The sequence below is a fragment of the Periplaneta americana genome, chromosome 10, assembly GCF_040183065.1.
Source record: "Periplaneta americana isolate PAMFEO1 chromosome 10, P.americana_PAMFEO1_priV1, whole genome shotgun sequence".
Taxonomy (NCBI): domain Eukaryota; kingdom Metazoa; phylum Arthropoda; class Insecta; order Blattodea; family Blattidae; genus Periplaneta; species Periplaneta americana.
In genome coordinates, this window is record NC_091126.1 from 141,478,290 (window position 1) to 141,494,675 (window position 16,386).

The 16,386-nt window shown below is 35.1% G+C and overlaps 1 protein-coding gene and 1 non-coding gene across 9 annotated transcripts in view; one reads left to right on the top strand and one right to left on the bottom strand.

Annotated features, from left to right (window-relative positions):
- Positions 1-16,386, bottom strand: part of FoxP (forkhead box P) — a 965,968-nt gene that overhangs the window by 381,109 nt on the left and 568,473 nt on the right. The gene's annotated exons all lie outside the window — the stretch shown is intronic.
- On the top strand, positions 4,512-4,583 carry TRNAH-GUG (transfer RNA histidin (anticodon GUG)). Its single transcript has one exon. It is a non-coding gene; the product is annotated as a tRNA-His (tRNA).

Here is a 16,386-nt window from a genome sequence, read left to right on the forward strand (position 1 = left end):
CAACTACGAGATTATGGAATGGAATTGGTGACAGCGAAATGATATTTGGCGAGATGAGGCCGAGAATTCACCATAGATTACTTGACATTTGCCTTACGGTTGGGGTAAACCTAGAAAAAAACAACCAGGAAATTAGTCCAAGGGTGAATGGAACCCGCGCTCAAGCGCAACTCCGGATCGGCAATCAAGAGCCTCACATATTACGCAATAATAATAATAATAATAATAATAATAATAATAATAATAATAATAATAATAATAATAATAATAATAATGGGCTTATCTTCGCATAAACTTCTGTTTAGGCCCTAATCGTTCCAATTTATAGCTACGGCAAATGAAATAAAAGAGAAATAGAGATTGTTCCAGCACGACGACTTCGAAAATTCAGAACTCTATGTATGGATTGAGGTATGGACCCTGCAATTTGTCGTCACTATAGAAGCTTTAAAAAGAATTAAAGAGACCGGTTCGGTTACATATAAAAACGTTTCGGTAATCAAAGTCCATATAGGCTACAACGACATGAATGTTGCGGCAAGAAGTCCAGGAAATTAGACCACATTCAGAATATGGAAAATGCAGTGTGAATCAATTTTTGAGGTGACAGCAGAAGAGCTAATAAACAGTGTGGCCTATGCTCAGAAATTGCTTTACATATGAATAATCTCCTTTCTTTTATTGACAAAACTGTATTGTTATTTTTCTACAAACTTACATAATTCTTAACAAAGTTAGAGCATTTTCAAATCTTTCGTGAATTTTAAATAAGCCTGTATATTCAAATTACATCAAACTCAGCAATGTTTTTTTAAGGGTATATGTACGTGAACGACCACAAATATTATCAGAAAATGCAGACTCTAACTTTCTAAAATTTTATACGAAAATGAACTCACAATTGGACAGAAATTACAAGGTACAACAACAAGACTTATTAGAACTTAAATATCTGGTAAAAGTATTAAAAAGGTTACTAATAATATTTTTCAAACCAGTTTTATCAAATTATGAAGAAAAAATTCTGCAGTTACATCATTTGGTAACCATAACATTGTTATGGTCTCTCCGACATCTTTAATATTTTTCCTGCATGTAATAAACACTTATTTCTGAAAAGTAGACTACTCTCAGATATGTAGAGTTGTTTATTTTAATAAAATTAATTCTTATTTTGTTCCATATAAAATATATTAAAATTTACATAATATTTTGTGACTTAATTTTTCTATGTCCAAAGAAATGGTCATTATTGTAGTCTGTGTTTTGCATAAATGCATGTCAAATTAGTATACAAAATTTCAGAATTCTATCCGTAATGGCTGTGGAGTTATGAAATAATGTGTGAAAATTGTAAAATTTTGGAAAATTTAATTTAAATTTAAAAAAAATGTTCTAAAGATATTTTTAGTACCCTTCTTTATACTTTTATCAGATATTTAAATTCTAACAAGTCTTGTTGTGGTACCTTGTAATTTTTGTCAAATTGTGAGTTCATTTCCTTATAAAATTTTTGAAATTTAGAGCCTGCATTTTCTGATAGGCTAATATTTTTGGTCGTTCACGTACATATACCCTTAAACGTATCACTACTATCACCACGACCACTATTACCTCCACTATCACCATTCCTCAAGGACCAGTCACCTTCGTGCACTCATTTGTGACGAATATAAAAAATTATTCTCAACTACTTTAAGGAATCCTTAGATCTTGCAAGGCAACGTTATAAGTCATTCGTTAACTCATGGAAGCCCTCTAGGAGGGAGGGGAAGAAGAAAGTGGACTGGGAAACTTCCCCCCAATTCCTACGCTTCCACTTGTAGCTAGTTAGTTCACTTACCCCCACCCTGAGGGTCTTTCTGAGAGTTACGGCGCACGCATGCATTTGGTTTCACGAGATAATTAATGGTCTATACCAGGGCCGGGCATGAGGGCGGCTCTATTTAGTCGGCAGAGCTGCTCTCGCTCCGCAAGGCACTTCAATTCCAAGCCAGAGCAGAACGCTCACGCAGTGGCGGAGTCACATTACAGCTACCTTTCCTGCATTAACATAACAAGAGCCACGGTTGTTCTAGTCATTCAGTCTGTCAGTACATAATAGTTTATAAGGATATTACATCAATCCATTGTACATTACAGAATTTATAACACTCTTATTAATTTAATGAAATAAACTTCGCTCTATGCACACACACACACACACACAAATCATTAGACTTATTTACATAACTCATACGCACATACTGCAATCTCCTCACCACGGTTCTACGAGACACCCGTATGGCTTCCACTTCCCCTACTTGCTGTGGACAGAGTTCAACTGCCAATATAATCAAACATCGCTTGATGAATTCACCTTCGTTGAATGTTTTCAATTCCTTTGCAATTTGGTGGCAAATTTTGTAGCTAATTCTCATAGCCGATTCATTAAGTGCATTATTGTCATCCTGTTAATATGTAATATAATATAATATAATATAATATAATATAATATAATATAATATAATATAATATAATATAATATAATATAATATAATGTAATGTAATATAATATATAATATAATATATGACACGATACGATATATGACATGACATGATATATGATATATGACATGACCATAAATTAATACAACTTAAAGAAAATGTTTCTCAGGTACATTATATTAGAGTATCTATTCGATATTTATATTGCATTATACGTCATTATAGTACATTTAGTAATATATAATTTTAAATTATACAAATATTGTGATATATCATAGTATAGTATATTACAGTTCATGATATATAATATATGATATATCATGAACTATAATATACTATACTATGATATATCATAATACTTGTATAATTTAAAATTATATATTAATAAATATATAATAACTTAATGCAATGAAAATATCAAATAGATACTCTAATATAATGTACCTGAGAAACATTTTCTTTAAGTTGTATTAATTTATGGCATTCATTGCCAACATATTTGTCATATTCACTAGCATGTTGTAAAGAATAATGTCGTTGGATATTGAACTTCTTAATCAGTTGGAGTGTTTTATGCCAAATTAAACACTTTGCTAATCCACTGCTCTCTACCAAAAAGAACTCCTCCTCCCATGATACATTAAAAGCATTGGGAATAGCGGGACGCTTTAGTGTATGAGCGGAAGCTCCGTCTTCAAAGTTCGCCATCATACTGCAGAGTTACCACTGCACCGACACTGAATGACGTACAGTATGCATAGGTCACAGCGCTCGCAAGACCAGCTCTTTAAAGCACACAGCGCTCATTTCTCAGAATCACGTAATGTGCCCAGCCCTGGTCTATACGTTCAAGGCTAGATTTTTATCTCAAGTGACAGACTTTAAATTAAATAAACAGTTTCAGTATATCTGAATCGTAAGTAGATAAATGTAAAAACACTGAAATTAAAGATAGAATATATTGAAAATTAGAGAATTACAAAAATACACAATACTGGAGAAATATGTAAATAGATCACTATCGTTATGTATTTAAAAACTGGGCTCTTTCGTCCTAGTTCGTGATAGAATTATGAATTAACTCTAGGCATTCACAAACAGAAGGACTTCCTAAACATGCGATCTGCTTACACAATACAAGGGACACGCACAGTGTCGATGGGGGAGAGATAAATCCAAATGTTCTATCGGGAATCCAAACTAGGTCTGGTAATTTTTTTTTTGCTACAAAAGGTCCAGAGCGTTGGATGTAATATTTTGTTATATTTACATATTTTTATTACGTTATTAATATAGAACATAACCAAGTATAAACATCAAACTGTACATACTCACTGTCCAGCAGGAGACTGACAATATTTCCCCTTAAAAATGGGGGCAATCGAAAGTTACTGTAAATGTGGTAACTATTTTATCACACGCACAAATCACACTATTCAGCTAATTTACAATACTGAGTCTGTTGAGATAGGACTTGAATTTCGACGTAAAAATGAATATGAAATGAGGTCAACTAATAATAGCAGAATATATTACCGCCGACATCATCAATTTTATCATAAATCATAATTTTTTTCATATACCTTGTTATATTCTTTTATTTCTAAGTTAATAGCGTTCTCTATGTACAAGAAAATATGTTACAGCGCTGGTATCATGTGGTCATTATAATAAGGTAATTGGGTAACTGTTGGAAAGTTAGCGAGGGAAGCGAGAATACTCTTCCCTAAAGGCGGTTCACAGTGAAAAGTAAACGCAAAAGCGACGAGAGCGCCACAGCTTGCGGTCAGGTTATTTAATATAAATATTCACAATGATTTTCGCAAACGTTAACATTAGAAGTGAAAGAAAACATGAACGCAAAAGCTTGCAAACTTCAAGCTTTTCATTTGCTGTAACGTCGTGATTCCTGATTGTTTGCAGTCATCTGTTTATGGATATACTGTATTTCATTACATTATGTTAACGTTAAGTTTTCATTGTGAATGACCCGTTACTGATAATGTTACTGTAACATTTGTGACTCCGGTGTGGCTTAGTGGTTAAAGCGTTAGCACGTGGAGCTGAAAACCCGGGTTCGAGTCCCGGTGCCGGAGAGAATTTTTCTCCTCTCCACCCATCCATATGGTAATGCAGAATTCCTGAATGGAAATATCATCAATCACGATAAATTACAAGGACCATACCTGAATCCATATAAAAATTCCGAATCTTCTCAGTCACCTGGAACAATTTCTACAACATTCATAGTACCTGTAACACTGAAAATATTGTAGTAGGTTATTTTACGACGCTTTATCAACAACTTAGGTTATTTAGCGTCTGAATGAGATGAAGGTGATAACGCCGGGAAAATGAGTCCGGGGTCCAGCACCGATAGTTACCCAGCGTTTGCTCATATTGGGTTGTGGGAAAACCCCGGAAATACCCCAACCCGGTAACTTGCCCCGACTGGGAATCGAACCCGGGCCAGCTGGTTTCGCGACCAGATGCGCTAACCGTTACTCCATAGGTGTGGACAACACTGAATGAGGACAATTGATATTTGTAGAGCAAAATACATTACTTTACGGTATGAATTTGTTAAAAAAAAAACGCGCATTAACCCACTCAAGAAGAGCTTGAATTTTTATTTATTTCAATAAATACGATAACAACAATAGTAACAAATTTGAAAAAGGAGTTTCTGTGAAAATAACCTATTTCTTTTATGAGCAAAGTATATTATTTTTCTGCAGGCTTCTTTCTTAACAAATCAGAGAACTTCCAAATCTTTCGTGACTTTTGAAGAATCCAATGTAGGTCTACTAGTTTCAAAGCAACGCACGATTTTGAGCTAAATGCAAACATTATGACTCACAAGTTCATGTCTACTAAATTATTCCGTTAACTAGAAACACAAAATATGCATAAGTTCAAGTAAAGCAAGAAAATGCGCATGGAAAGTGGATCGATATATAAATTCATTACAAGAGCATAAAAATTAATCGAGAGGAATATCAGTTGGCCACCGGCGTAGCTCAGTCGGTAGAGGGGCTTGCTACTGCTCCGAAGCTGCGATCGGCGTGGGTTCGATTGTCACTTGGGCTGATTACATAATTTAATATTTTTACCGAGATTTATCAAACCATAAGGCGAAGATCAGGTAATCTAAGGCGAATCTTCGGCCTTATCCCGCCAAATACTATGTCGCCATGATTAATTTCATCGATGCTAAATAAACTTGTAGCTGATACAACGTCGTTAAATAATATAGTAAAATATCAGTTATGTCAGCAGAAAAAGAAATTCCACATTCTGATTAAGTACACAGAAGATGCCTTTCTTAGAAATAACGAAACCAAGTTTATTGCAGACTTCTTTTAATTTCACTTAACTGTACTTGACATTGGAAAGAATTGTAATGTACCCCTCCCAAAAAGGTTCGATTTTCTTGGGCATTGCTGCTGTGAGACACCGTGCACTCAGACTATGAAATCGCTCACTACTGGTCTATCACCTCTCACCACAGTTCAACAACTGTTGTGTGACTCCTGATGCACATGACGTCATTTAAAATTCGGAAACAACCCTCCGTGTTTCCAGCAGTCAACAGTTCCAGCACTGTAAGTTAAGTGAATAAATAACATCTGTAATAATATAATATATAAGTAGCGAGGTTATATTCCAGAAAGCTGACGCGCTGAATCACCGCTAAGCGGGCTGTTACGTTCCGTGTCACTTCTCGAAAGGCGTCATATTATGCGAAACCTGTTTCACGGCGTACGCACGTTATATTGGGGACAGCATTTTTGCGGTAGGATGGCTAATCAGGAGGTTTAAATCACAGCCAGTTCGCGTTGGTTTTGGAGGACCCGATTGCGGTATATCGAAAAACATCTTTTAAGCCTGTTAAACTGAAAATGTTTCCAAAAAGTAACAGCACCACTGATATCGTAATGTTCGTTTAACGCAAAAAATAATACTTAATCTATGGATAAGAAAAGAATGTTGATATTTCTGACCTAAGCTTATAAATTATAGTTGGCACCACTGATATCGTAATGCTCATTTGTCTGTATCAGTACCTACATCTACTCACGAACGTTTTCTACAGCAACATGGACGTAAACTTTGTTTCCTCCCCTCTTCATAAGTAGGTGATGCTTTCGCAGAGCTTATGTCAATCGCCCCCACTAATGTCATGGAGTTTGCAGACTATATGCTGAACACATGTAGGTGGAGACGCTCTGTTTCCTCCTCCTCCTCCTCTCTGGGCGGCGGAACCATCTGATGGCCCACGAACAACAAATGGGCCTGAATCCTTTCATTCATTCTACAATTCTCAATTTTATTCGCCACATCCCAACATTTACAAGACCATCGATGTTCTACTGGAAATGCAAACACTTGCCCGCGCAGAGATAAACTCTAAATTCCGGACAATATGAAGGAAAAAAGTACGACCAACAAAATTAATTTCATCCTATCTCTATGGGAGGAATATCAGAATGGAGATTTTGGACTCTTGCATCACATTAAACTGTTGGGAATGAAATTTCATGCAAAAAGTTGTAGATTTTTATGAACATCAAATGAGGTGGAATTATTGTCACTGAAGTATAGCCATATTTTTAATCAAGCCGTGGACAGTCCTAAGGTTGTGAAAATTGGGAAGAAAATGTTGCCATGTGTTACAACAAGAATTTACACCCCCTAAGTCAGTCACCATGCGTTGCTAAATCTTGCCGCAAATATGCCTTTGAAACTAGCAGAACCATGCTGCAAACGGATTGCCTTTTTTTGACGAAAAATTTACGTTTCTAGAAAATTACCGCAAACGTACTTCCCCGGTTATATCAATTTTACTCATTTTTGACATTTATATATTGATATATTAATTATGTTTTTATTGTTGTTTTACATTTGTATAATTAACGTATTTTAAAATGTTTGTATTTACGTAGTCACATATTAAATCAGGTATTTATACAGAGTGTTTCCGAGGTGGTGTTACAAACTTTCAGGGATGATGGCGAAGGGCACATGTATCAATCTGAGAAGGAACCATCGTCCGGAAATGACCGAGTAGAAAGTTATAAGCAAAAATAGTTGTGTGGAAATGGAATTGTAATTTCGCACCACGTGCCCTTCTTCCGTAACTTTTGGAACAGTCGTGGAAAAATTATATGGGCCGGATGTCTCCTACGTGGGTACTTGTCCGATACAATCTGTGAGCTTGTCTACTGTTCCCATTGGGTCATCCGTATTCGAAAATCAGGTCTGTTTATTCCGCTCTCGTGTACTCCTCCATTTCACTAGGACTGATCGGCTGGACACTGCAACTTGTACACATACACTGCTGCCTACAGACGTGCATATCAGGACCGACCATGTCCTTTACACATTACGCTATCTGCACTGCTTTACTGCAGTTTCCTGTCCCCATCCCTCAGACAGTGCACTGAATGGAATACTGTAAGTAGACAACGTAAACAACGTCAGATGAATACAGTATGTGTAAGATGTACAGATAAATACACATAAATAAGGTGTACAGAGGAATAAAATTATTTCATTTCCACACAGCTATTTTTGCTTGCAACTTTCGACTCGGTCATTTCCGGACCAAATTGATACATGTGCCCTTCGCCATCATCCCTGAAAGTTTGTAACACCACCTCGGAAACATCCTGTATATTCACATATTAATAATTAATTTAGTCATTTCTGTATTTATTGTTATTTATTAATTACTAAACTTAATTTAATAATTATTTATGAGTTTATATTCACACTTTCAGGTATCTGTCAGTTGTAGTATTTATGTACATATCTATTTATTCTCTTGTGTATTTCTTGACAAAATTACGTTTTTGTACTTCTGTATGTTTATCTTTTAATCCATGAAATTTGAATTTTATTTATTTCTTTTGAATTAACAGACGTCATTGCGACGTGACCCTGGAAGGAAGAGTGCCGCTAACTTTATTCATTTCTACTCTCTGCGATGTATGCTCTCGCCCCGGAGCACGAAATTTATTCGAACAGCCCTTGTCTCCTTGGGCTCGAATGAAGGATATGGGAATCCCATTGAGTCGTCCTCTCACTCGATCCATTCTTGCCTCGACTCCATTCGGCACATGAATACCAACCAATGGCTTTTACTTTCCATATCGAATCCGCCACACTTTCGGTAAACAATGCCCCATTTAATTGCTTTTACACCCGTGTGCACTCGCCGAGCCAAAATATACCAGGGTTGCTATGGCAACAGCTTGGGCAATCAAGTGCTACTGTTTAAATACAGGTTTCAGATATTTTTAAGGAAGTTTTATTTGAATTTCACCTCCCCCTTTAAAAATCCCGCCCCCAATCCTTCGTTTCTACCCTCCTTGTTTTTATCATGGAAACGTCACTCCTTAATTTCGGTGATATATAATCGAAGAACGGGGAAAAAATGGGAGAGGGGAATTGGTATAGTTAGGTAAAAGGGAAAGTTGATCAGTGAGTGACGCAAAATTTATATTCGATCCGCGAATAAGTGACATGCCAAGTGAAGATTTATTTCCGATATCATAATGCGAAAGTCTCTACTTGAATTCGAGATCGTGAGTTCGAAATCCGTCTGTTGCACGTATTTTCTTCTCATGTGGATATGACGTACCCTCTTGTCTTGATTGCGGGATCGAAATCTTATCATTTTTTTTTTATTATTTAAAGTAGAAGGAGAAAGTGGAAATATGGGCTACCATTTTGTTTTCCTCATACTAATGGAAAATGGTGTGGCATAGTGCTTGGAAATCTTTATTAACATACAAAGTGTTATTCAGATACAATTTTTTTCAGTCTTAAAGGTCAACAGTTGCAATAGATATTTGTATATAATTACTTTAAAAAAATTACGAACCAGTCATCTACAGTATAGGTAGTAGGGTCTAATTATGGGCTACCACAAAAATGTGAAAATAAAATCGGAAAAAACAAAGAAACATAAGTAGGAAAACCGTGTCACATCAATGGCAATATTCTGTAACAAATAACGCAAATCGTGATACTGACGTGTTAACGTGCTGCTAATATGGGCTAGCTATCCCATATTTGACGTAGCGGTAGCCCATATTAGCAACATCGACTCATGAAGGTTTCTGAGATTAATGTATGTATGGCAAGTGTTAAGTCATGCCATGTGATAGAGCTAGTCTTAATCAGTGTAACACATCAAGCGTGATTTCTAAACACGAAGCATATTTCTTTCAATAAAACTGAAACTACATATCTGCAAAAAATTTGAACTTGATGAAAAACACAAAGGACACACCACATCCACACCACAAAGGCAACTGGTTTGTCTCTGTGCACGCAGACTGATGGACACGAGATGTACTTTTAGAGTTTTCCCGTTAGGTAACAACACCATGTATAGTAAAAAACGAGGTAGCCCATATTACCAATCCTAGCCCATATTTCCACCATCACCTTAATATTCTTCTAACCACTCCCCCATATAGGCCTATTATTATGGTTACAGATGGAACTTTACGCAGAAAAAGCGTGTTCATCAATCTATAGCTTCAAGATCAAGTAGGTCTAACGAAAACATAAGAGGACTCAGGCATAGATCGTGGAACTATTTTCGTGTGATAACGGCGCGGTTCGAAATTCTGGAATATGCAAATGAGAAGGTAAGGTATGTGTACTAGTAGGGTAGGGGTGAAACATCAATAAACGACACAGCATCATGATACTTGAAAGGGCAGAGTACGTGTATATGCTACTTCAAAGGGCAGTATGTGTATTAGTGGGGTGGGATAGGGTGAGGTAGTCAGTAAACATCCATAAACGACACAATATCATGTTAAGGCTGGTCCACAATAAACCGGGAACGGAAACGACAACAAGAACGAGAACGGAAAAATTGTTAAATACATATATTTTAACATTATTTCCTTTCTCGTTCTCGTTGTCGTTTCCGTTCCCGATTTATTGTGAATCAGCCTTTACTTGTGTCAATTACGGCAGCTGGAGAAGCATTACAGCACACATACCCAACCTAAACACCCATCGGGTCATATCCATTTTGCACGGCGGTCACTCACAACTGCATTACGCTTTATGCGTAACATCGTTGTCTGTGCGATAACCATAACTAGGCAGTCCTCATCTCCTGAAACCTATATGCGCATCAGGGAAAGAAGAAAGTGGGCTTAGAAGATTCCCTCTCTCGCTACGCTTCTACTTGTAGCTAGGGAGCTCTCTTACCCCCACCATAAAGTTCTTGCTATGAGCTACGGCGCACACAAGCATTAATTGGTTTCACGAGATATGGAAATGACCTATTACACTGTCATTCCGAAATGATGCGGCCACATACTCGTACTGTGGATGAAATTATTCAAATCAACTTTACAGGGAGTTGTACCTGAAAGTTTGATTTGCAAGTATAATCAATATATAATTATTACGAAATAATTATTTTAATTGTAAAATAAAATATCTAGGTTACTGGAACGTTTATGAGTAGACCTGTATGGATGTAGATATTAACAACAAAATAAGGTGTGGACTCAAAAAAGATCTCAGGTAAGTGTTGAGGGTTAAAATATTACTCTTAAGATTTTTAATATCCTTAGTAATTCTTTGTTGCCTTAAAGCTAACACCCACATTAACAAGCTCTGGTTCCATGGAAAGATTACCTGCACTGCAAGAGGAAGAAAAAGGATTTTCTTCATATAATTAAATTTCTAGGATTTTTTTAAAACATTTTTGTTTCCAAATTACTGTTATAGATAGGATTAAGATTAGTTACAGTTTGTTGATCTTACTGATAAAAATGTCATGTATAATTTAATGTCATTATCTAAAATATTGTGGAAGATATGATTTAAAAGTTTCGAAAATTACCTTTCGTCTCGTTTCTCTTATCTATGCTCTAACCACGACATAAATACCAGATCACTTATCTGTGGCACGCTAAGTATACCTCTTCATAGAACATCTTGTTATTCATCATCTTTTACAATATCCACCTCGCGTCAATGGAATTCCTTGTCACAAAGTATAAGGGGCTGCAAGACAACAAACACCTTTAAGAACAGCTTAAAAGATAACCTTATTAGCATTTCACTCCAATCATACTGATTTAAACTATCACTGACTACATTGTTACTTTTTTCTTTAGACATCATCCTGATAGTGCTGTATTTTCAAAATTGTCTCATAATAATCTCTTTCTATTATCTAATATTATTTGAAATATATTAACATTCTATGTACTTTAGTTTAATTCTGCTACACAGTTTATTTCAGTGTTTAATTAATAGTTCGTAGTATTTTGTTGTTTAATTCCTAAATAACTCTCGTATACATGTAACTCTCATCTAAATCAAATTGTTGAATTCTTCGCAAGTTCATGCATATGTACACACTTTTTGCTGGTTGAGTGGAAGAGAAGACCTTACGGCCTTAACTCTGCCAGCTAAAATAAATCATTATTATTATTATTATTATTATTATTATTATTATTATCATTATAAAATTATAGTTTTGAGAAAATAAGCGATAAACTTACATATTGCTGGCAGGCAATAAATTTGCATGGCATGGGATTTTAATGCATAAATTTGTTAATTTTTCATGACAGTGGATTTTAATGCATAAATTCGTTAATTTTATAGATATCTTAAATTTTTTTCACAGACATACAGATAAAATTTCTTGATAAATTACTCTAAGAAAAATGAAAATTCATTTTCAATTTTTTTTAACCTTCGTAAGTGTAGGCCTATGTAACTCCTTAAAACTTTTCTGAATTGCGAAGTTCGTTAATGTGAACAACTATATAAGGGGGAACCACCTGTAAAACATAATTCATTGCTCCCGATGATAGAATTATTTGGCGAGACTTAACAAGAGAAAGGTTATTTCTTTCCATTACTTTCTTCCATTCCCATAATAAGCACGGGATTTGAACCCGTGACCCTTAGATCTAATGAAAAGTACGGACCTAATTATCACTGCATGATTCTTCATTGAGGACGAGTTTCAGTGTTGTGAGTGATGTCCACAGGCTGGATCTAAACAGTGTAACCCGTTGTTTCGAATATGGTGGCTCGGATTTCATTCCGTGTTGAGCAAGGTTCATTACGACGGGAGTGTAAATGTGCTGTTAGGCAGTCTGGGGACCGCTGATACGGGCAGCTTGTTAATTCTCTTTCAGTTAGCCATTCCGCACACCTGAGCGTAAACGAAGATTGCCTTGTGGGGAGATGGTGTCTATCTGTTTGTGCATCAAGCAGCTTAAGAGACTGCCGCGGTGCGGAGCAAAAATTTTCATTTTAGCTTCAATTAGTCTATTTTGTTCCCAAAGATTTTAGTTAGACTAATTCTTAATTACAAATGCACGAAATTGGGAAAAGGAGTCGAGTTGGCTCTAACGGATCGGAAGGCCAGAAGTAAGAGCTGTACTTACTTTTTCATTATAGCTTCTAGAATTATAGTAAAGCACATTCGATCTCTAGCATGTTTCCTTCTTTATCTGAACTTAACCTGACCATGGCATAATGCTGACACCAACTCTCCTCCTCCGGAGATACAAAAGTATTTTCGTGCTTTATTTCTGAATAACATTGGGAGAGGTTACATGGTAAATACTTTCTTGTGATTTTAATACGCACAATTAAAATAACCGCAGCAAAAGAATTAAAAAGTTGTGTAAAAGTGTAAATTAAAAAAAGGAGACGTTACATTACTTAAGAGGACACGTATTTACGTAACCTGACGAGTAATTCCCTCAGTTTGACTTATAACTTATTTTAAAATAGCTTGTAAGAGGGTCTTAGACTACAAATGTTCAGATTAACGTAGTACTGTTTATAAGTATGAATAAGGGTGTGATTGTTTTCTTATTTGAACTGCTGTATCAGTGAAGCGTGGTGAGTCAGTGAAGTTATGGTTTACAATGGCAGTGAATAGTTACAATCAGTCATAATGTATAGTGCGAACCAGCGCGCATTCCCTAACGCAAGTTCTGACATAACGTAAAAGTGTGGGATAGATTATACGTAGGGGAAACTGTTGTATCTTCAGCATAGTGTACCTTTGAACATTTTTTTTTTTTTGCTGCTACCTAGAGGACTCAAACTGAAGTAGATTGTACAGAAAGCCGCTAAGTAACTCTGGTCGTAGTTTTGGTTTGATTTATTGCAAAGTGTGAGTTCTGCGGACAAAAGAATATTTTTAGTACCAAAAGTAAATATTTCGTCCATTGATATAAGTTTTTAACACAAAACCAGATTGCATTTGTTATTATCATTCAAGTCCAGAATGTTACCTATTATCTGGTGAACAATAACATATTTTAATTTCCGTGATTTATTCGAATCTCTAGTTTTGGGAGCCATATTTCTTTAAATGTGCACCCTATTGTACCTTTGAACACAAAACATCTTGCACTATGGAACATGTTCCAAAGTACACGATACTAACGGTTTTTGTTTTTCCTTTTATTTTAAGATCATGTCACGAAGTAAGTCTGGAGTTAAGAAGCCTCCAATTGATCCGCATGCATTGAACAAAGCTGTTGAAGCAGTTATTGCTCCTCCAGGAAATAAAATCTAAATCAGAGAAGCCTGCTCTTGTTTATGATGGCAAATACATTTTAAATACAAATGCCAGTTTTTACAGCTATATTCCCACCTATATTCCATGTGCTCCAGCTTACAAGAGGATATGTTTCAAGGTACATGAACCTGTTTTACGTTTGAACAAACTAAATATCCCTTCAATTTATTTTTTCCATCCTTAATAGATCTGTAAAACAGGAAAATACATATAGGAAGTTGTAAAGGAATCTTAAATAATTATTTCAAAATTTTTTCATTTTAAAAATGTTATTTCCAAAAATTAAAACAAGTAAATAATGTGTGAAAAGTGTTCAAAGGTACAACAGTCAACCCTACAGCGCATTGCTTATAAACCTCTACCATTTTAATGAATTATTATAATAATGACTGTTTAGTATTTCAAAGACAACGAAGTGTTAAAACGATAATGGAACAATGGTTGAATGAAACTGCATATGTTAGTGCAGTACTCAAGAATACTACGTCACACCCGCTTGTTCTTGTTTAAAGCAGCCGTGGCGAAAATGTGACTCACGACCACACATTGTGGCTCGCAATGATAGCTGTGCATTTCTCTTGCTTCCTACCTCCCCTAACCCCCACCCTCTCACTCACTGGAGTCAAACCCCGTTCCATTTGTATTTCTCTCTGAGGCGAAGCGTCGTAATTTCTCTCTCGAAACCATGTACCTCTACAAAAACGAAAGTTTCATGTAGCATGGGAGGACGCATTTTTTTGCTGCCAATATGATGAGAATATTAAATGCATGATTTTTTCACAAGTATTAAGAGCAAACGGTTGCATAACACAAAACGGCATTATACTACATGTCACTCATAAAAAATTACACTGTTAAGTGTTGTTATTATTATTATTATTATTATTATTATTATTATTATTATTATTATTATCATCATCATCATCATCTGTGCATCGATCCTTTTTCAGCAGATCTACGAATAATGCGGTTAGATCTTCAATTTAAACTCACAGATTTACAATGTGATGTTAAATGAAAGCTAGATGTAAGGACTTGACAAATGTTGAGCTTTTAAAATCTTTGCCAAAAAATAAATATCCGAAGCTTCGTTCTTTTGCTTGCTCTTTTGAAGCCATGTTCGCTACAACTTAGTTCGTGAAAAAGAATTTTCAACAATGAAAATAGTAAAAACGAAATATTTAGATCACGACTGACAGACAAATACCTTCCTGATCAACTACGACTGGCAGTAAATGACATAATTCCTGATTTTGAAAATCTGACGCAGAGACATTCTGAATACAGTTAATAGATTGTGATAATGTGTCCTATGTTTTCTTGTTCATTTCTATCTTCGTTACACGTACTAAACATTAGTTTGTAAACTTATACGGTATAATATTATATTTAAGGGGACAATGTACTCAGAATCATAAAAAAATTGAATATTTTGTTTTTAGCGGAAATAAATTCTATGAATCTTCCTGATCAAGAGTATATATAGTTTTATAGTGTTGCGATGTGCCTAACCTACAAAAAACATTTTTAATTGAAGCGGGTGTCTCATTAAATCAGCAATGCCAAGCCCCTTCACTGAAATGTGAAAGTAAAAACGTTGTGCAGGATGTAAATACCAGTAGTGATAGTGTTGTAAATTAACAGTGATGATGTAGGCCTAAATAGTACTGGTAATGTTATAATTAGTGTAGATTTGTAAGTAAGTCAGAAATTGATGTTAATCTTTAAAAATGCGGTTTTCTTAAAACAACACTCATGTGTATATGTACCTTTATCTCAGAAACTATTCATGTTACAGAGCTGAAATTTTGCACGCTCACTGTACATCATATAATTACTTAATAGTAGCACTTTTACATTGATATAATATGTATTATAAGATTTAGATATATATTTTTGTGTTGAAAATTTCAGGTTTTTCTCGGTAGAATTCTTATAAAAGTACATTACTTTTTTAAATTGATAAAATCTAACTAGATATATAATTTTGCTAGTAAACGTATATAAGTATATTGAAAATATGTATGAAAAATTTTAGTCATGTACATTTACCAGTTTTCAAGAGAAAGGTGCATGAATTTAACAATTTTTTGTTTTTTTTTTCTTTCATTTGAATACATTTTTAAACTCATTTATAGCAGTTAATGTAACAAACTAACAACCAATATAATCCTAAAAGCATGTAGAATAACATGTAAAAATTTGAAAATAACACCTTTTATACATTTGGAGAAATAACCACTTAAAATCATATTGCGCACTATGAAAATATCTAGACTACCTTGTCCCATTAAGTG